Below are 20608 nucleotides of genomic sequence, written 5' to 3'. Positions count from 1 at the left end.
AGGCAAGCCTGTTCCTGGGAGATGAAAATTCACCTGACAGGTATCATTGGCTCAAGAACTCTCCAACAGTCTTACCAAACACTCTAGAGTGCTTCCACTCCACCTTTCTCCCTCCCCTCTCTTCTTTACCCGGGATTAGACTTCTGTCACAATCTGAGGACACTCCCAGGCTCCCACCAGCTCCCACCCCATTTTCTTCCCTTTTTTTTTTTTTAAAGATTTTATTTATTTATTTGACAGAGAGATCCACAGTGAGAGAGGGAACACAAGCAGGGGGAGTGGGAGAGGGAGAAGCAGGCTTCCCGCTGAGCAGGGAGTCTGATGTGGGACTCGATCCCAGGACCCTGGGACCATGACCTGAGCCGAAAGCAGACACTTAATGACTGAGCCACCCAGGTGCCCCTCCCTCCCCATTTTCACTTGCAGCCGGGGCAGAGCACTCAAAAGGGCCCTGCACTTTGTTGAATGCTCTGTTGTAGCTGACTTGAAATTCTTAATATGTTATTTATGAAGAAGGGGACCCATGTTTCATTTTGTACTGAACACTGTTTGGTTCACAGCCTGTTGCCTTAATAAATCTCTTGCACAGCTAACCCATGACTTGGTTCTGTTTCTTGGGGGACCCAGGTGGATACCCCAGATATCAGCATGACTCTTTACCACCTCATCTGGTCAGATGTCATCTCCTCAGAGAGGCTTCCTTTGCCAACCTAAGTAAAGCACACTTGACCCCACTCAGTCTCTTTTTCCCATTATCCTGCTTTAGTTTTCTTCATAGCTCCATCTGATTTTACTGTACCTTTTTATTTATTGTTTGTTTTGTCTTTCCCTTGAGAAAGTAAACTAGAAAGGGACAAAGACTTTTTGTTTATCATTGTGCCCCAGTACCTATAACAAAGCCAGGTACATGATAGGTAGTCAATAATTAGTTGGTGAATAAATTAATTTATAAAAAAAAAATAAATGTCATACTGAACTCACCCAGCTCCTTCTTCAGTTCTAAACATATATAAAATATAACCCAATGTGAACCTCTTGAGAATGTACTTCACAGACCTAGACAATGTAACTGTTTTTGTTTTTATTTAAAAGACAGGCCAGAAATGAGAACAGAATCCAAAGCCAAAGCAATAAGCATGACAGCAAATGCTGCAGTCACCCAGAGGTGAGTTGAATCTGGATACAGCTGCTTAGGAGCCTAGAGCTGAGATTTTAATGCCCAGTTAAGGACAGGTTTTGTGGCCCTGGGCCTGTGCAAGGTAGGAGGAAATACCTGAAAATAGGGCTAGAAAAAACTACCACTGCTCCCCAGTAGCTCAGGGAAGAGGTAAGTAAGTCTGTATTCTGCCCCTGTCTCCTGGTGAAAAAAAATATATAATTAAAAAACAAGACAGCAAGTCTGTGGCATGCACAACTGTGTGGCCTAAATTTACACTGTTTATATTGTGCAAGAATCCAGATCTACTAAATCACCATAAAAATGTTCCTTGGACCAGAGAAATCTCTGTAGAAGTAAACTCAAATTGCTCCGTAGAAATATTTTCATAACTCAGGACTCACAGGACTCCCTCAGATTAAACAATTCCTGTTGAACAAATGCGACAAAGAAACAAACCAGTCAGAGGGAGAGGCCACAGGCACAATAACCAGAAGAATTAGCACTCCAAGAGCTGATGGTAATAGAATAACCTGATGGGTCTATAAACTAATTATGTTTAAAGTATTTTTTAAATAAAAGAAGGAATTAAAACTACCAGGAAAAAACCAACCTCTATGAAAAAAGAAAGGCCAGATTTTGGGAAAAAAAAAAAAAAAGAAGTGAATAGAATTCTAAATACTAAAAATGCAATGTTAAGTTGCATATTAGAGACAGCTGAAAAGAGAATTAGTATCATGGAAGATGGGCCTGAAGAAATTAATCATAAAGTAGCAGAGATAGAAAAATATGAAAGAGAGGTTGTAAGACATGGAAAGTAGACTGAGAAAATAAAATATACATTTAATTGGAGTTCCAGGAGGAAGGAGCAGGAGATTGCGAGAGAAGTAATATTGAAATAATAATGGCTAAAAATTTAACAGAATTAAAGTAATGTCTATGCTATTCATTTGAAACATCACAAGTCCCAAGCAGGATTCAAAAGAAACACAAACACACACACACACACACACACACACACACTAGACACACTGTAGTAAAATGCAGAATACTGGAGCCAAACAGAAAGCTGTGAAAGCAACCACAGAGAAAAAGATAGGTTACCAACCTAATAGTGGCAATCAGATCAGCAGCAGACTTTTAATCAGTGACAGAAGTGCCAGAAGATAATGTAATAATACATTCAAAGTGGTAGGAGAAAATCACTGTCAAACTAATACTCTATCCCTAACTAAATTATTGCTCAAATATGGGGCTGAAATAAAGACATATTCATACAAAAAAGGAAGAGAATATCCAATTCACAGACACTCCCTAAAAAAATTAAACAATAACAATATATTTCAATATGAAGTAAAATAAACTGAGGAAAAGAAAACAATGATGAGCAAAGAAGTTAATACATATGGTAGTAAATTTATAAACAACCCTACTGTTTAATTTCTTTTCTTTTTTTTAGATTAAGGAGTAGAGGAGTTATAAACAACTTGGAACTAAAATATTAGGTACAATAACATGGAAGGAGAATTACATTAAAGTATTCTAAGGTCCTTGTGTTGTTTGATATGAGGATAGTGATTCTGAATAATTTTTTAAAAATTTAAAGCTAAGCATGCATATTATAATTTTAGGGAAAATGAGGATGGGGATGAGGGAGAAAATAAGGAATGTATAACTTCCAAAGTAGTAAAGAAGAGACAAAGAGAAAAAAGAATACCCAAATGAGATCTTTACAGACAAATAAAACCAGAAAGAACGTGCCATTAGCAGATATTCATTAAAGGAAACTACAAGAATGTAGTCCAGGTAAAAGACAACTGATCATAGATGTAATACATGTAAGTGGAGATAGAAGAAGAAATTGGGAAGATATGAGAAGATGTAAGATAGACGATCCCATGATATAAGAATTAAAAGGACAGAAAATAGTAAATATAGAGGCAAGTCAATACAAACATTGACTTTTTAAAAAATAAAGGAAACAATGCCTTGTGGGCTTAAAAAATACACAGATTTTTTTCAGCATGGGAGTTGGTGGGTCATACATGGGAAGGGTTTTATTCAGAGGAAGGTAAAGATATTGAGCACTTTAGAATCTGGCAAGGTAAAGATACCTGCTAGGTTAAACACTAAAAGAGTAAAAAGACATAACTTTTGGAGTGGTACAAAAAAAAAAAGTGGAGTGAGACAACAAACCTAATAAACCCAGAAGAAGACAAAAAAGGAGAGAAGAAACACAGAAACTGTGGGACAAATAAAAAGCACAAAAGACTTTGTCAAACATGAATTAAAATATATGAGTAATGGTAACAAAAGTAAATCTACCAAATGCTCCAGCTAAAAGATGGTAACAAGTTCAAATGCCTCCTGGGGCAGGTTAGATGACATAAATGAGTAAACAGCAGGTATAGGAAAGCAAAGCTCAAATGAAACGGTAACTGATGACTTCTCGGGGTCAGGGAAACAATAGGGTGCAGTGGGGTCTGGGGTAAACTGGTGAGCATATCTGTCTAAAGAAGGCAGCTCTCACAGATTGTTGCCATGTGCAAATACAAATCCAGTGTCCTGTAGATCAACCTCCCAACAAAGATGGAAATTCAGTTTTGTGGCAAATCTGATTTTTAAACATAGGCTACTAATCTTTTTAAAAGCATACTGAAAAGCAAAAGGGTAAGAAAATGCTATCCATCCACTGGATGGAAGGAAAAAAGATAAACAGGCAAAAAGCATGGTGAATAAAATGCAAAAACAGAAACAGAAAATAAAAGAAAAAAACGGGCGCCTGGGTGGCTCAGTTGGTTAAGCGACTGCCTTCGGCTCAGGTCATGATCCTGGAGTCCCGGGATCGAGTCCCACATCAGGCTCCCTGCTCAGCAGGGAGTCTGCTTCTCCCTCTGACCCTCTTCCCTCTTGTGCTGTCTATCTCTCATTCTCTCTCTCAAATAAATAAATAAAATCTAAAAAAAAGAAAAAAGAAAAAAAGAAAAAAAGAACAACCCTTGCAAACCCTTGAACATGAATGGAAGTGATGGCTTATACTCAAACGCCACCGTGATCCCCACCCTGTAATTTCCACCCTGTTCAACCTTATCATTTGGCTGAAGAGACGTAACATTAAAGGATGGGAAAAACACTGAATAATCCACACATAAAGTACATGGAGCCCAGTGGTCACTCAAAACTCAAAATAATGTTTGGATGTTTGTTCCATCAGTTCTGCTTATAGCAAGTCTCCTTCGGGGCTTCCTGGATACCTAGGCTTCTCTAGCTGTTAATAAAAAACAGTGATGTTAAAAAATGCCTGAAAGGGGGCGCCCGGGTGGCTCAGTCGTTAAGCGTCTGCCTTCGGCTCAGGTCATGATCCCAGGGTCCTGGGATTGAGCCCTTCATCGGGCTCCCTGCTCTGCGGGAAGCCTGCTTCTCCCTCTCCCACTCCCCTTGCTTGTGTTCCCTCTCTCGCTGTTTCTCTCTGTGTCAGATAAATACATAAAATCTTAAAAAAAAAAAAATGCCTGAAAGGACGGAGAGGAGGAAGCCGAGAAAGGAAAAAAAGAACCAGCAATATTCACCTTCTGTTACTCTGAGTCTATTATTTGAGCCAGGTCCTGGAATGCCAGTTTTTCCCATGGTCTATGAGGGGGAGGTCCCACGTATTCAAGCATGGCTTCGAAGGCCTTTCAGCCCAGGTCCCTCTGAGCCCCTGCCTTTACACCTTCACCCAGGCCAGTGCCCCTGTCAGGATGCCTTCACCTCCCCCTCCACATTTCAGACCAAATCCACTCCCAAGGGAAGTATTCTCTGAAGGTTGCTTGAGGTTCCAGACACAATCCCTGTATGAGGAATGTACCACATCACTATTTTTAAACTTAGCTGGGCTCTGCAAAAACATGTGTAATGAGACAAAGAAAATTGGGCTCATGATAATTCCAGAAGGCATGAGGGGTAAGTGGGTTGGCCTCATGGGGCTGCTGCAGGCCAAGGATGCAACCATGATGGGGACTGGACTCCTTTTTTTTTTTTCCTAGAGGGTCTTGCCCTGTGAACAGGCCTCTTGCCAAAGCTGTCTTATCCATTGCAAAGCAGAGCTCCAGTGCCTATGGTCTAATCTCCTTACAGGGTGTACATAACGATTTGAAGCCTTAAAAGAGATTACTGTCTCCAGAATACAAAGAGAAAAACACAAAAATTAACATATATATAATGTTTATATCTTTAATTATTAAATCTAGTATTCAAAGATAATTTATTCTATGTGAAAACAATTGGTAGGTTAAATTTCTCCCTTTTTGAGAACACGTGACTGAATGACTCCTTAGAAATCAGAGCCAATCAAACTTGAATGAGTAACTTAAGAGTCAATTTCAAACAGCAACTTGTAAAAATGCTTTTCATTTCTTGCAGCAAAAGTGACATTTAATGTGGGGTGTGGGTGCATGTGGATATGTTCGGTATGCGTGTGGGCAGAAGGAAGTCATAAAGACCGGGACCTGTGTTCAGCTGGAGGGGACAGAGACAGTTGGTGGAACCTGACGTGGTGCAGGGGGACACGGCAGAGGGCTGGTCCCTCCTCCGCTCCCCACCTCTCAAGAAATCATTAATAAAACGAAAGACCCGGGAAAATGTTGATTTCCACTGGATTTGTTGTAGATATGGCAAGAGGCTAAAACTTGGGGTCCAGGTTGGATTCTGAGTGGAAATGAGACCGCACGATTCAGGAGCAGGGGTAGAGGAACAAAAGCTGGGCCAGAGCAGGGATGAGGGGGGCAGAGAAGCAAAAGAGTAGTCAGAGCAGGGGTGAGGGGCCATGTTGAACTTGCAGTGCAGGAACTGGGGTTTGGACTAAGTTCTACCTAAGTCTTTGAGGGGCAGGGATGCCCCAAGTGAGAGATGTTACCTGCATTTCATAACATAGGCTTTTCTAAAAATGCACAACTTGTCAGGATTGTCTGGGGCTAAGGATGGGTGAAAATAGAAGTGATCAAAGTCCTTCATAAGGGCTTCCTTCAGACAAAAACATTAGTTAAGGAGATGAGGGGGAAGGGCCAGTCAAGAGCTCTTCAGAAGACCTTGATCCTCCCAGGGTTTCCTCAAAAGTCTGCTGCCTATCAGGTAGGTGGAGGTGAGAAGGTAGTCTCTGTGCTTCTAGTTATAATGGACCAATATTAAAACAACAAAAGAAACAAAACAGAAACCTGGGAGGGACAGGAAACCATAGGAAGTGCATATTTCTCCCTGCACAAAGCTGATGGGTGGGAAGCCGTAAGCAGAGAGCAGACTAAAGTACATTATTCTGAGCTTGTTTCTACTTTAAATAAAAAAGTAGTTAACCTACTCTAGCTTACTTTTTTATTACAAAGTTAGTCTCCAATCTGGAAGTCACTCTAACCCGTCCACATTAAAGGGTTACCGTGAAGTCTCCACAGGCAGTGGTCCCAGGATGGTTCCCTTCTATTTGCTCCAGATGTTATTCCTGCTGCACTGCAGGTGTGCCCACCTCCAGAGCCCTGCACCTGCCCCATGGACTCAAAGGTTGCACATATTAACTCCTCTGACTCCACCTGCCCATCTCTCATCTCTTTTTCTCTCTCTTTCACACACACACACACACACACACACACACACACACACACACACACACCCTCAGGAATCCACACAATCCTGGGCTTTTCTGTAGGGGCTCATATCCAGGCATCAGGCTCAGCAGGGTACGAGCGAGCAAATACATCCACACAACCAGGTCCAGGTCCCCACCTTGGATAAGCGAGCCTTGGACTCTGACACATTCAGTGACAGTGACCATGATACCTCAGTTAATGGAAACTCTGACAACACATCAACTACCCTGGAAAACTGGCCTTGCCACTATTTTTAAACAGACCACTCATCTGAGGTCTAAACCAGAGCTTCCCATTGCCAGGTGGACAGTTTCAACAGGATGTCTCACTGGCATCCAACCTAAATACTGATAAAATATTAATAACAATAAGGGTCATAGCAAATACTCCTATATATCACTTACTCTATACTATTAACTATTGCTAACCATGTAAGTACAAACTTGCTGAGCTGATACTCAAGACTCTTTACAATAAGAGGGTAAAAAAAAAAACCCCACATTTAATTTATTCAATGAGTATTTCTTGAGCGCCAGCTACGTCAGGCTGGGTTTGCTCTAGTGAACAGACATGATTCTTAACTTAATGGAGCTTAGAGTCTGGTGAGGGAGAAGCCATTAAACACACACAGACACACACACACACACACACACACAGCACAGAGTTACAAATGGTCTGTATGCTAAGAATAATAAGAGCAAATGTTGTAAGTGTAGACAAGGGGTAAGGGCTAGTTTGGATGGTGGGCCTGGGGTTCTGGTTCAGATTCAGTGCCCCAAGCATCATGGAGGCAATGAATAGAAATAATTTCTGGTATCTTGGGCAGTCATGTCCCAAATGAACAGAAGCCTAACTGGATCGAGCAAAATGGATGCTGGTCCTGTGGCATCTAAGAGTCAGGGTTTCTTATTTGATTATAATTTTACCTGGCATCCAAGGCCCCACATTCTGACTACAGCCTAATTTTCCAGGTTTATGTTAGTCTTGCTCTTCTAGAGGTGAGGAGCAGAAAGCCACCCAGGCTAGTGTAGGGGGAGGAGTGGTGCTTTTAAGAATGTGAAGGCAGTGGGGTACCTGGGTGGCTCAGTCCGTTGAGCGTCCGACTCTCGCTTTTGGCTCAGGTCATGGTCTCAGGGTCCTGGGATTGAGCCCTGCGTCAGGTTCCACACTCAGCGTGGAATTTGCTCAAGATGCTCTTTCTCTAAAATAAATAAAATCTTAAAAAAAAAAAAAAGGACGTAAAAGCAATAAGGAAAACATGAGTTTTGTGTGGATCTAAATGGGAGATAAAGTAGGATTTGGCCTTATGTAAACTGGAATGACAGCCAAGGTAGCTAAGAGTCCTTAGTGTTGGGAGACAATTCTCCATGGTGTTTCTACAAGTCTTATACCAGACTATCTTTTCTGGGACGTTTGCCTTAGCAAACAGCCTAGGAGACTAGAGATAGTATCCCTCTCCAGATCACAGGGCACATTTGTTTCCTGATTAGCATAGTAAAGACAGGGAAAATCCCCAACCCAAAGATCTGTTTGCATTATCTAGGGTAATAAATATAACGGCACTGTTTCTGGAAAGGAGTGGCAGGTCCCCCTATAAAACTGGGGGTTTCCTAAGCTCAGTGTGGCTCACTGTGAAACAGAACCCTGTGTGCTCGGTACCCACCTGGGCCCATGTCCACATCTACCCATGGGACTCGGAGAGGAGGGGAGAACTGATGTGAACATAAAGCTCATACTGCTTGTCGTGCCATGAGTAATCAACTCTCTAGATGCATTTGGGCTCATTGGTCTGGTCCATCAATCAATTACCTTCCCACTCTAAGCTGATCACTTGACCTGCAGGAGCAGGGGTCTGGTGATCGTCACTCTTGAGTCTGCTGTTAAAATGACTCAACTATTTCCACAGGTTCTCCACGTATATCTTTCTCACTCTGATGCTCTGTATCTTTTTCTCTGCCTTTCAGTTTGGTTTCTGCCTTCTCTTAGGTTGGTTCACTCATGATCTCTTCTGTGCAGGCTCTAGCTTTTTTTTACTACTCTATGTTCATCTCTACTTCCAGATGAGAGAAATGACCTATTGAGCCAACTTGTCTCAGACTGGACAGAGATTTCCAAGCCAGGTCAGTCCATAGGCCTGTCAATACGCACAGTGGCTTCCTTTGAGTTTGGTGCAGATTATTCACCTGCTGTCTCCCAGCCTCACACTGGCCCTCCTATACTTTGCTCGATATTGCCCCTGGGGCTGGAAGTCTGCAAATGCTTTTCCCAACCTTCCTTACCAACTGGTTTCCTATCCTACTGTGGGAGGGATGGGAGGCAGAAGATGGAGAGTATCCAGTGGAATAAAGACAAAATCTTCCTGCGTTTAGCTCAACAGTGTGGCAGCTGCTGGAGCAGCAGTCAGGTGATTTAGAAATCTAACCTCCGCAGATAGCATGGTACACTACAGACGTAACTTTTTACAGAGATTCAAGACTGGTGTCATGTCTGTCGAGGGTTCACAATGCATCCACTGAGTAGCCCTGACTTAATCACACGGGACACTCCTTTGCATACCCAGCAGAACACCATGACATGTGTTTGGCTCACAGGGGGAAATGTGGCTTACGGGACACACATTTCAAGGCTGCCAGTGATGGCTTATCTCGTGCTAGGGCCAAGAGTGCTAGTAGAGAGCTATAACCATCCCATGGCAGGGGCTCAAAATTGTTCCTACTTATTCTGGAAGGATGGGTAATTTGTGCAGACTACAATGGTGAGACATGATGTTTCAAATGATCATGCCTGGTGCAGATTTTAGATAACTTCAGTTCCCATCCTCATTTTGGAAAACTTGGATGTTGCCACTGGGTTTTCTTTCCAGCCATTTGGGGCTCATTTTTCAGCTTTTCTCTGCTGTTTCATACTCACACGTATCTTTTTGCCCTAGCACAGCCTTTTGTTGACAGTATTCCCTTTTACTTCTCTTTCACTTGTGGTTTTCTCCCCTTGTCATTTAAGAATTCTCAGCTATGCACAGAAATCCAACCGAAGCCTTTTGTGTGGGGGATTCCCAGGCAGTTCTGAAAGCAGTAGATGCCTCTGCAAAGGCTTCTGTCAGACCTTAAACCTATACCCAACAGCTGCTAATCCTGGGCTCTCATGCTTAAAGGCAGTAAAATGGACTTAAGTCAAAAACAAGTGTGGTGGGGTTAACTCATCTTGAACTCAAGCCACTTTTGCCTTGAAACTTACCCCAAAACACTAAGCTCATTGCTCTTATCATGGGAAGAGAGGAAGACTATATTGCTGGCATAGAATTCTGCTTACATTGGAGGTGGTGAGGCGTGGATTTCCCTGATCAGCAGATAAATGCAAACTCTGTCTATATGGGTGGGGTGGGGGTTGGAAGGTGGCATGCAGGGTCCCAGAGCTGCAAGTGAAAACACAAATTTCCCTAGCTGGGAATAGGCCCCTGGAAAGGGAACCGCCACACCTGATAAGAAAAGAATCTATTTCCTTTTTGTCCAGGAAGGCATTTAGTCTGCTATCATACAAGTAATGTCCACCTATCAAAGAATACACTATATTCTCTACACTCTCAACACAGATGCATCTATAAAACAGTCACATAGGTTTTAAAAAGACCTGAAAATCTGTTTTATGTTGCTTATGGATTCAGTCATATATAGTAGAAAAAAAATGCAAGGGATCAATCCTTACCAACTGCAAGACAGTTGTTACCTCTGGAGATGAAAGGAGTAGGAAAGAATGGGTGTATAGCTCTAGGTGTATCTGTAATGTTTTATTTCTTTAATAAAAAAGAGATCTAAAGCTTATGCAACAAACTATTTACCTCTGCAAGATCTAGGTAGTGTGTATTTCTGTTTGTGGTATAAATAAAACATGAGAAATGGGGACTAAACAGTGGGATTCCCCAAGTTATGCTCTTCCCTTTAAGTCTTGGAAGGTGAGGTCAGTAGACAAATGTATTAGAGAACAAAATCAAAAACAGACACACAACTGTTTCAAAAATTCTTTGGGAGTAATATCACCCATCCTCCATACTGAGTTGAGTAGCCCTGACTTAATCACACGGGACTTAATCACACGAGTGATCTTTCTAAAGCACAAATCTGATCAAGGCCCATGCTCAGAGTCCTCAAGGGCTCTCCATTGCCTTCATAACATATCCGAAGTGCTTCACCACAGCCTAGAGGACCCACCCTGACCTGGACTCAATGCCACCACACTCACTCCTTTGAACTCAATACCCAATTCAGAATATACCTCTTAGGTGCTCCAAGAGCACCATTCTCTGACTGCTAGGCCTTTGAGCATGCTGCACCCTGTCTGCCTTGAGCTCTGTCCTCCTTTGACCCTCCCTGACCCCTGTTCTTGGCTCCCTCCTACTCATCTTTCAGATCCAAGATTAGACCCCTCTCTGGGAAGCTATACTTGTCCCTGAGTTAGGGATCCTCTCTCTGTATCCCCCATATCATAACTCTTATCACAATGGATAAGATGAATATCTGCCAACCACCTGGTTGTTTCCGCCCCCCGCCCCCCCCCCAAGAGAGGGAGCTCCCTGTCAGGAGGGACTGTATTTTGCTGTCCTCTGGATGCCTAGCACATGGTGTAAAGCCTGGCACCCAGAACCTTCGTAAATATTTGTTCATGAGTGGGAGAGTGGATAGTTAGTGGATAAATGAATGAATCTAGAAATGGGACTAACCAACTCTCCTAGTCACTTCTAGTCCAATGTCAAGGGACCCAAAAATCAGTTTATTTTCTGACAAACATAAAAAACTTAGTGAAAATTTTCAGCCAGTTTTTGATTTCTTAAAATCATCACTTTTTAGTTAATTAATCAAATCTAGCAGGCCAGGTTAAAAACCATCACAGGATTATTCAAAGCAAGGATTATTCAAACCTGGTAAAGATTCGGGCAAAGAATACAGTAACATTTTATGAATTTATTATCATAATCAGCTCTCAATGATTATTGATTCTTTAAAGTATAATAAGACATTAGGACTGATAGCATACCAAGAAAGCTCAAAAGAGGTAATTTGCCTCTTTTGCCCACCATTGTGAAATGGCAATCTGGCCAAACATTTCACTACACTGACACATTTCCCCTCTGCACTGTACACACAAGATATCACCTAGCTGGGTGTCTGCAGACCTGGTCCCCTTGTTTAAGGTCTTTGTCTAAATGTTGAATTCCATGGTGCTGCTTTAATACCATATGGTCCAACCCCCTTACTCCAGATGAGGAAAATGAGGCCCATGCCTGCAATGAACAAACAGGTAAAGAAGACCTACTCTCCATCACTAGATCCTGGGGAGAGAAAGATGAATGAGAGACAGCCCCTGCCCTGAGGTGCTCATGGTTTAGCAAGGGAGGTTTAGCCCTACATACACACATAGATACACAAATCACAATGACATATTAAAAGATTACCATTAAAAAATGAGTGTTTGTAGAATTATGAGTTTGCTCATAATAGAAAAAGCCACTAACAGTATTTAAGAGAGGGGCTCAAGAAAAGCTTCTCAGAGGAGATGAGATTTGAACTTGGTCATTTAAAGAAAAGTAGGAGTTTGCCTGGTGGGAGACAAGGAAGGGCATTCAGGGTAGAAGAAACAGTGTATGCAAAGGCATGTAGTGGGAAAGAGCTTGATCAGGCTAGTATAACTTGGGGGCTGGCAGTAAGGAATGGGACAGGAAGTCTAAAGAGATTACATGATTTGCCCAAAGGTCCCAAAGGGCAATAGCTCCAGGGCCCACTTAACCAGGTTTTTTGACTCTCCGTCCAGTACTCTTTTCACTAGAACTCAATGCCTTTATTTCCAATGAAACGTAACCATGTGAAAGTAGAATCATTTTTTTATAAATGCCTTCAGATGCTGGGAGCATAATGGGAACTTCAAGGGGAGGTCACTTGGAAGCAAAAAAAGGAAATTAGTAGGTGGATTGACAGGTATGTACTCATTGCTATTTTGTTCATTGTTTTCTGGCTGTTTTATAGTTTTTCTCTGTTCTTTTCTTCTCTTGCTCTCTTTCCTTGTGGTCTGATGAGTTTCTTTAGTGTTATGTTTAGTTAGATTCTTTTCCTACTATCTCTTGTGCATCTACTATAGGATTTTGCTTTGTGGTTACCATGAGGCTTACACAGACAGCCTACATACATGTATATATATACTCTATTCACTGTGAATAGCTAGCAACTTAAGTTTGAAAACATTCTAAAACGATTTTTATACTTCCCATGTGATGTTTTTGATGTCACATTTTTAATTTTGTGTATCCCTTAACTGATTATTATAGTTACCATTATTTTTACTACTTTTGTCTTTTAACCTTCATACTAGCTTTATAAGTGATTAATCCACGACATTCCCTATATATTTACCCTTACCCGTGAGATTTATGCTTTCATATGTTTTCCTGTTACTAATTAATGCTCTTTCTTTTTAGCTTAAAGAAGTCCTTCAACATTTCTTGAAAGGTCAGTTTAGTGGTGATGAACTCCTTTAGCTTTTGGTTGTCTAAAAAACTCAATCTCTCCTTCAATTCTGAGTGATATCTTTGCTGGGCAGAGTATTCTTGATTAGAAATTTTTTCCTTTCAGTACTTTGAATATGTCATGTTACTCCCTTCTGGCCTGCAAAGTTTCTGCTAAGAAGTCAGCAGATAATCTTATGGGGTTTCCCTTGTACATAACAAGTTGTTTTTCTCTTGCTGCTTTCAAGATTCTCTCTTTAACTCTTTACCTTTTAATTATAGTGTGTCTTGGTGTGGATCTTTTTGGGTTTATCTTATTTGGAACTCTCTGTGCTCCCTGGACCTGGATTTATGTTTCCTTCCTCAGGTTAGGAAGTTTTTAGTCATTATTTTTCCAAATAAGTTTTCTGCCCTTTTCTCTCTCTTCTCCTCTGGGATCCCTATAATGGGAATATTATTACCCTTGATGGTGTCCCACGGGTCCCTTAAGCTAAAAAATCTTCAATTTTTTAAAATTCTTTTTTCTTTGGTAAGCTCTGTCCGGGTAAGTTCTACTGCCCTGTCTTCTGGATCACTGATCTGGAAGGTAGATTATAATAACTACAACAACAACCAGAACCAAAAGATTATTTATCAAAGCCCCAAATAGCACATCATATAGCCATTTTTTTTTAGATTTGTATTTATTTGAGAGAGAGAATGAGATAGAGAGAGAGCATGAGAGGGGGGAGCGTCAGAGGGAGAAGCAGACTCCCCGCTGAGCAGGGAGCCCGACGTGGGGCTTGATCCCGGGACTCCAGGATCATGACATGAGCCGAAGGCAGTCGCTTAACCAACTGAGCCACCCAGGCGCCCTTTATAGCCATTTTTTTTTAAATTTAGAAAATAAAGTATACCAGGACAAAGGAAAATCAAAATAAAAGTAATAATAATTGCAAAAACGTGTTCCTAGTACTTTACACTTCTAAAATCTTTTATATATTATTTCATCACAAGAATAATTAATTATATAGAATGAAAAATATTAATATGTATTCCATGACTAAAAAGAACAAGATATATTATTTTTTAATATTTACTTTTTTTTTAGAGAGCAAGAGAGAGCATGAGTGGGAGGGGTGGAGCAAGGGAGAGAGAGAATCTCAAGCCAACTCCACGCTGAGTGTGGACCCCAGTGCAGGGCTTAATCTCATGACCCTGAGATCATGACCTGAGCTAAAACCAAGAGTCAGATGCTTAACTGACTGCACCACCCAGGCCCCCCAAGATATAGTATTTATAACTGTTCATTTGAGGTTATCACTGAGTCAAAATACAAAATAGATGCCTTCATGCAGAGCGATTTGGCGCCAATTCCACATTAACCAGAAGGTTAGAAAAACAGAAAACAGAAGTATATTTATGCTATTTATTAAGGTAGATAATCTTTTCCTTTCAAGTGGTAGGGTCTTTGAAGTTGTGTAAGAGAGCAAAGGAATAGGCATAGAGAAATGAGTGCAGCATACTTTCATTTTTTTAGTTTTTGTTATTCTTTTTTTTTAAGCGGCCATCAATGTAATATAGACTGCTATGTGCAGAAGATGTTACATACAAACCTAATGGTAACCAAAAATCAAAAACCAGTAATAGATATGCAAAGAATAAAGAGAAAGATATATCATAAGAAAAGCGAACAAACCATGAGAGCAAGAAAATAAAGGATCAGAGAAAATCTACAGAAACAACAACAAAACAAATAACAAAATGGCAATAAATACATATCTATCAATAATTACTTTGAATGTAAATTGACTAAACACTCCAATAAAAAGACATAAGGTGCCAGAGTGGTTAAAAAAAAGCAAAAAGCAAAAAACAAAAACCAAGATCTATCTATATGCTGCCTATAAAAGACTCATTTCAGACTTAAAGTCAACTGCAGATTCAAAGTGAGGGGATGGAGAAACATTTATCATGCAAATGGATGTCAAAAGAAAGTCAGGGTAGCAATAGTTATATGGGACAAAATAGACTTTAAAACAAAGACTGTAACAAGAGACAAGGGCACTATGTCATAATAAAGGGGACAATCTATAAATATTTAGGCACCCAATATGGAGGCACCCAAATCATAAAATAATTAATAACAAACATAAAGGAAATAATTGATAGTAATATAGTAATAGTAAGGGAACCCCACTTACATTGATGGACAGTCATCCAAACAGAATATCAACAAGGAAACAGTGGCTTTGAATGACACACTGGATCAGATGGATTTAACAGACATATTCAGAACATTCCATCCTAAAACCTGAGCAGGAAACACATTCTTTTCAAGCACACATAAAACATTCTCCAGAAGAGATCATATATTAGGCCACAAAACAAGTCTCAACAAATTAAAAAAAATCAGTCATACCATGTATCTTTTCTGACCACAATTGCTATGAAACTAGAAATCAACCACAAGAAAAAATCTGAAAAGACCAAAAATACGTGGAGGTTAAATAACATGTTACTAAACAATGACTGGATCAACCAAGATATCAAGGAAGAAATCAAAAATTACATGGAAACCAATGAAAATGAAAACACAATGATCCAAAACCTTTGGGATATAGCAAAAGTGATCCTAAGAGAGAAGTTTATAGCAATACAGGCCTACCTCCAGAAGCAAGACAAATCTCAAATAAACAAAAGAGCTAGAAAAAGAACAATAAACAAAACCTAAAACCAGCAAAAAGAAGGAAATGATAAAGATTAGAGCAGAAAGAAATGATATAGAAACTGAAAAAACAAATCAGAACAGATCAATGAAACCAGGAGTTGGTTCTTTGTAAAGATCAGCAAAACTGATAAACCTCTAGCCAGACTCATTAAAAAAAAGAGAGAGCAGACCCAAATAAATAAAATCACTAAGAAAGAGAAGAAATAAAAACCAACAACCACAGAAATACAAACAATTATAGCAGATTATTATGAAAACCTATATGCCAACAAAATGAACAACCTAGAAGAAATGGATAAATTGTAGAAACAGATAATCTACTAAAACTAAAGCAGGAAGAAATTTAAAAATTTGAATAGATTAATTACCAGCAGTGAAATTGAGTCAGTAATCAAAAAACTCCCAACAAACAAAAGCCCAGGACCTACTTTGCAGAGGGTTTTTATCATGAATGGAGTTGAACTTTGTCAAACGCTTTTTCTGCATCTGTTTAAATGATCATAATATTGTTAAAATGTCTATACTACCCAAAGAAATCTTCAGATTTAATGTAATCCCTATCAAAATACCAACAGCATTTTTCACAGAACTAGAACAAACAATCCTAAAATTTGTATGGAACCATAAAAGACCTCAAATAGCCAAAGCAATCTTCAAAAAGAACAAAACTGAGGGTGCCTGGGTGGCTCAGCTGATTAAGTGTCTGCCTTTGGTTCAGGTCATGATCTCAGGGTCCTGGGATCCAGTTCTGTGTCCGTCTGTCTCTCTGCTCAGTGGAGAGTCTGCTTCTCCCTCTCTCCCTGACCCTCCTTCCCGCTTGTGCTCTCTCTCTCACTCTATTATCTGTCTCAAATAAATAAAATATTTTTTTAAAGATTTTATTTATTTGACAGAGAGAAACACAGCAAGAGAGGGAACACAAGCAGGGGGAGTGGGAGAGGGAGAAGCAGGCTTCCTGTACCCTGGGATCATGACCTGAGCCAAAGGCAGATGCTCAACAACTGAGCCACCCAGGCGCCCCCAATAAATAAAATCTTAAAAAAAAAAGAACAAAACTGAAGGTATCACAATTCCAGATTTCAAATTATATTACAAAGCAGTAGTAATTAAAACAGTATAGTACTGGCATAAATTAAAAATAGAGACAAGATAGAATAGAATAGAAAACCCAGAAATAAGCCCACAAGTATATGGTATATGGACATTTCTCCAAAACAAACATACAAATGGCCAACAGACACATGAAAAGATGCTCAACATCACTCATCATCAAGGAAATGCAAATCAAAACTACAAGAAGGTATCGCCTCACACCTGTCAGAATGGCCAAAATCAGTAACACAAGAAACAAGTGTTAGTGAGGATGTGGAGAAAAAAGAATCCTCTTGCACTGCTGGTGGGAATGCAAACTGGTGCAGCCACTCTGGAAAACAGTATGGAGGTTCCTCAGAATATGAAAAATGGAACTACCTCATGATCCAGTAATCACACTACTGGGTATTTACCCCAAAAACACAAAAACACTAACTCAAAGGGATACATGCACCCTATGTTTACTGCAGCATTATTTATAACAACCAAACTATGGAAGTAGCCCATGGGTCCATCAATAGATGAATAGATAAAGAATAATATTCACACACTGGAATATTATTCAGCCATAAAAAATAATGAAATCTTGCCATTTGCAACAACATGGATAGAGCTAGAGAGTATGATGTTAAACGAAATAAGTCAGTCAGAGAAAGACAAATACCATATGATCTCACTCATACGTGGAATTTAAGAAATAAAACAAATGAACTTAGAAAAAAAGAGAGAGACACATACACATCAAGAAACAGACTCTTAACTACAGAGAACAAATTGATTGTTACCAGAGAGCAGGTGGGTGGAGGTATGGATGAAATAGGTGATAGGGATTTAACAGTACACTTATCACGATGAAAAAATAAAATAATAATAATAATAGAAATGAGTGCAGCATACTTTTAGAACATTGTAGGTGCTGCAATAATTTTGCCAGAATAAGGCATATTTTCTGTCCAGAAAGAGTCACTATCACTCAATTTAGTTTTGGAGAATAGAGAAAAAGATGTATATCAGGATAAACCACTCTTTTTCAATAATATAGATCAGAAAGATAATTTCTTACAGATTAATATAGGCATTTTCACATTTTAAAAGCACCTTTTATTTTGCATCACTACCTTTACAGGCATAGCTCCTTAAACTCCAGTCTGACATAGCTAAACTGAAATAGTCTCATTTTCCCCTGCTCCAACTGAGAATCCTTGTAGTGAAGAAAAATAAATTTTGCAAGTGAGATTGGAGAGCAGAGAGAGGGATGTCCATGACATATTAAAAGCCAATAGCGGAGTATTTTCTGTAAAACTGAAAACCCTGCATATGCACATGAGTGTGAGGAAGGAGAAAGGTGTGGAACGATGCAAGCCCATCTGTGGAGAAAGTGGGAGGAAGAAGTGGGAAGGAAAATTAAAGGAGAGATTATTAACTTGTCTTCATATAACCTCATAATGTTCACACTTATTACAATGATTGTAAAATGTTACACTTTTCCTTTCATTGAATAGAAAAAAACTTGAAAAGAAAAGCAGATGCCACGAATTAAAAAAATCTTTTAAAAGTTGATCCAAAAAGCATTCCCTGAGTAAAATACATCCCATAGCAAAGAAACAGTCTCTTAAGGCCCAGGTTTCTGATAGGTCATCTGCCAGCCAACTATTCCCCAAATGATCGCCCAAGGTGGGGTCTACCTGAAGATTTGCAGAGAAGTAATTCATCTAACATCTAAAACTGTAAATAAGCAGACCAGTGGGATTCGACCACTGACCAAAACTGCCTTCAGGACCTGGCAGCTGCCCAGGGCTTCATGCTAGCAAGTTTAGAGCAATTATTAATTATATTTGGGGCAGAAAATAAGTAACTCCACTTTTAGAGCTGGTTGGGCTTGGTGGACTAAATTTCCATCATGAAACTGACAGATAAAAGGGAACAGTGTAAAGCAAGTGTTCAGGGATAGGTCTCCAGCACTGGGGAGTCTGTGCAGGTACTGCAGGGACAGGAGCAAGGCTTTGGAAGCAAGCAGTCCTGGGTTTATACTCTGGCTCAGCTATTACTTGCTGCCTGGCCTTGGACACATCCCTTAAACTCTGTGAGCTTCTGTTTTCCAATGTACGAAATGGGAATAAGTATTCTTTTCTTGAGGTTACACAGAGAAATGAGTTATACAGGGAAAAGAGTAAAATCATGTATTTGAGTCATTAAGGAGCCACACTGCCAAGCAATAGACACATCAAAAGGGAGCTATTATTACTCAATTATTCCAACACTCATTGATGAAGAGTGCACGCTCTCTGCTCACCCTTGCAAGAGCATATATTGGTAATGGTACCTCTCTGATTTACAGAGGGGGAGTTCTAATCACATCACAAAATTTGAATCTTGTTAAAATGCAAATCAGGATTCAACAGGTCTGCATGGGGTCTGAGATGGCTGCGTTTCTAACAAACTGCCTGTGAGACAGAAGGTGCCATAACTGGAGCAGACAGGCTCTAGAAAAAACCCGAAATTAAAATAAGATGAATGAAGCTGAGGGAGACAGAGCAGACTTTGAGGCAGGGCTAGCTGTTCCATCCCTGTGCCTGCACACATCAGTCGCACTTGGCTGGTGGCACTCACCACACTATTAGAATTCTCTCTGTGCCACTGAGCTGTGGTCTCCTTGAGGGCAAGAAGCTCAACCAGCCCAACCTTAACAGCTCCGGGTGTCTGCCGCACTCAACTTAAGACACTCAATTCAGGTACGTGTTAATATGTGAATGAAGGAACGGATACATGAATGTGGTGAATGAATAAAATTCAGGGGAATTGCTATTGGTTGATGTATAAAAATCTAAATGGGTTTGAACTTCATTTTTATTAATTATTGGACCAGCTTCATATATTATTAGTGTTGTTGGTGTTAAGTACTTTATTGAGCTTGATATTCAAGCAAAAGAACCATCAGGAAAGGGCGCCTGGGTGGCACAGTTGGTTAAGCGACGGCCTTCGGCTCAGGTCATGATCCCAGGGTCCTGGGATTGAGTCCCACATCGGGCTCCCCCTGCTCTGTGGGGAGCCTGCTTCTCCCTCTGCCTCTGCCTGCCACTCCCCCTGCTTGTGCTCTCTCTGTCAAATAAATAAATAAAATCTTAAAAAAAAAAACCATCAGGAAAGATTAATCTTGGACATTCAGTCTAAACATAAAACATTTCAGAGTTCCCTTTACTGTAACACAAAAACAAAGATCCAGAACTTTCTTTTTTCATGGAAGGTCTCCTGTCCTTAGGAGACCAGTAGCTACAGTTCCCAGGACCTCAGTGGGACATGTCTTACAAAACAATCATGCTGGCAACATATTATAATAATTAGTACAGATTCTCTTCTAAGGCATGTAACAGCTTTATCCCTCTATACTACACCAATTTATAGATTTCCTAAGTGATTAAGAATCACTAAAGACAAACAAAAAACCTTCATTGCTTTTATGACAAAATATAGTGAATTTTCCAACTGGGGTTTCACGCTGGCATCAGGTTGTACAATCAAGTCATGTAATCTTTACATGGTTAGTC

At 40.1% G+C, this 20608-nt stretch overlaps 1 protein-coding gene across 4 annotated transcripts in view; it reads right to left on the bottom strand.

Moving 5' to 3' along the window:
* The window catches only part of MOB3B (MOB kinase activator 3B), a 187774-nt gene that overhangs the window by 143025 nt on the left and 24141 nt on the right, over nucleotides 1–20608 (bottom strand). Inside the window, exon 2 of one of the 4 annotated variants that reach the window (XM_073881473.1) lies at nucleotides 7846–7988. The exons of the other annotated variants lie outside the window; for them this stretch is intronic. The gene's annotated coding sequence lies outside the window, so the exon portion shown is untranslated. The remainder of the gene's footprint in view (nucleotides 1–7845; nucleotides 7989–20608) is intronic. 4 annotated transcript variants of the gene reach the window in all.

The sequence above is a fragment of the Callorhinus ursinus genome, unplaced genomic scaffold (assembly GCF_003265705.2).
Source record: "Callorhinus ursinus isolate GAN/ISIS: 27379988/994484 unplaced genomic scaffold, GSC_fseal_2.0 scaffold42, whole genome shotgun sequence".
In the NCBI taxonomy this organism is placed as follows: Eukaryota; Metazoa; Chordata; class Mammalia; order Carnivora; family Otariidae; genus Callorhinus; species Callorhinus ursinus.
The sequence above is the reverse complement of the archived record's forward strand: the minus strand, read 5'-3'. Positions and strand labels throughout refer to the sequence as shown.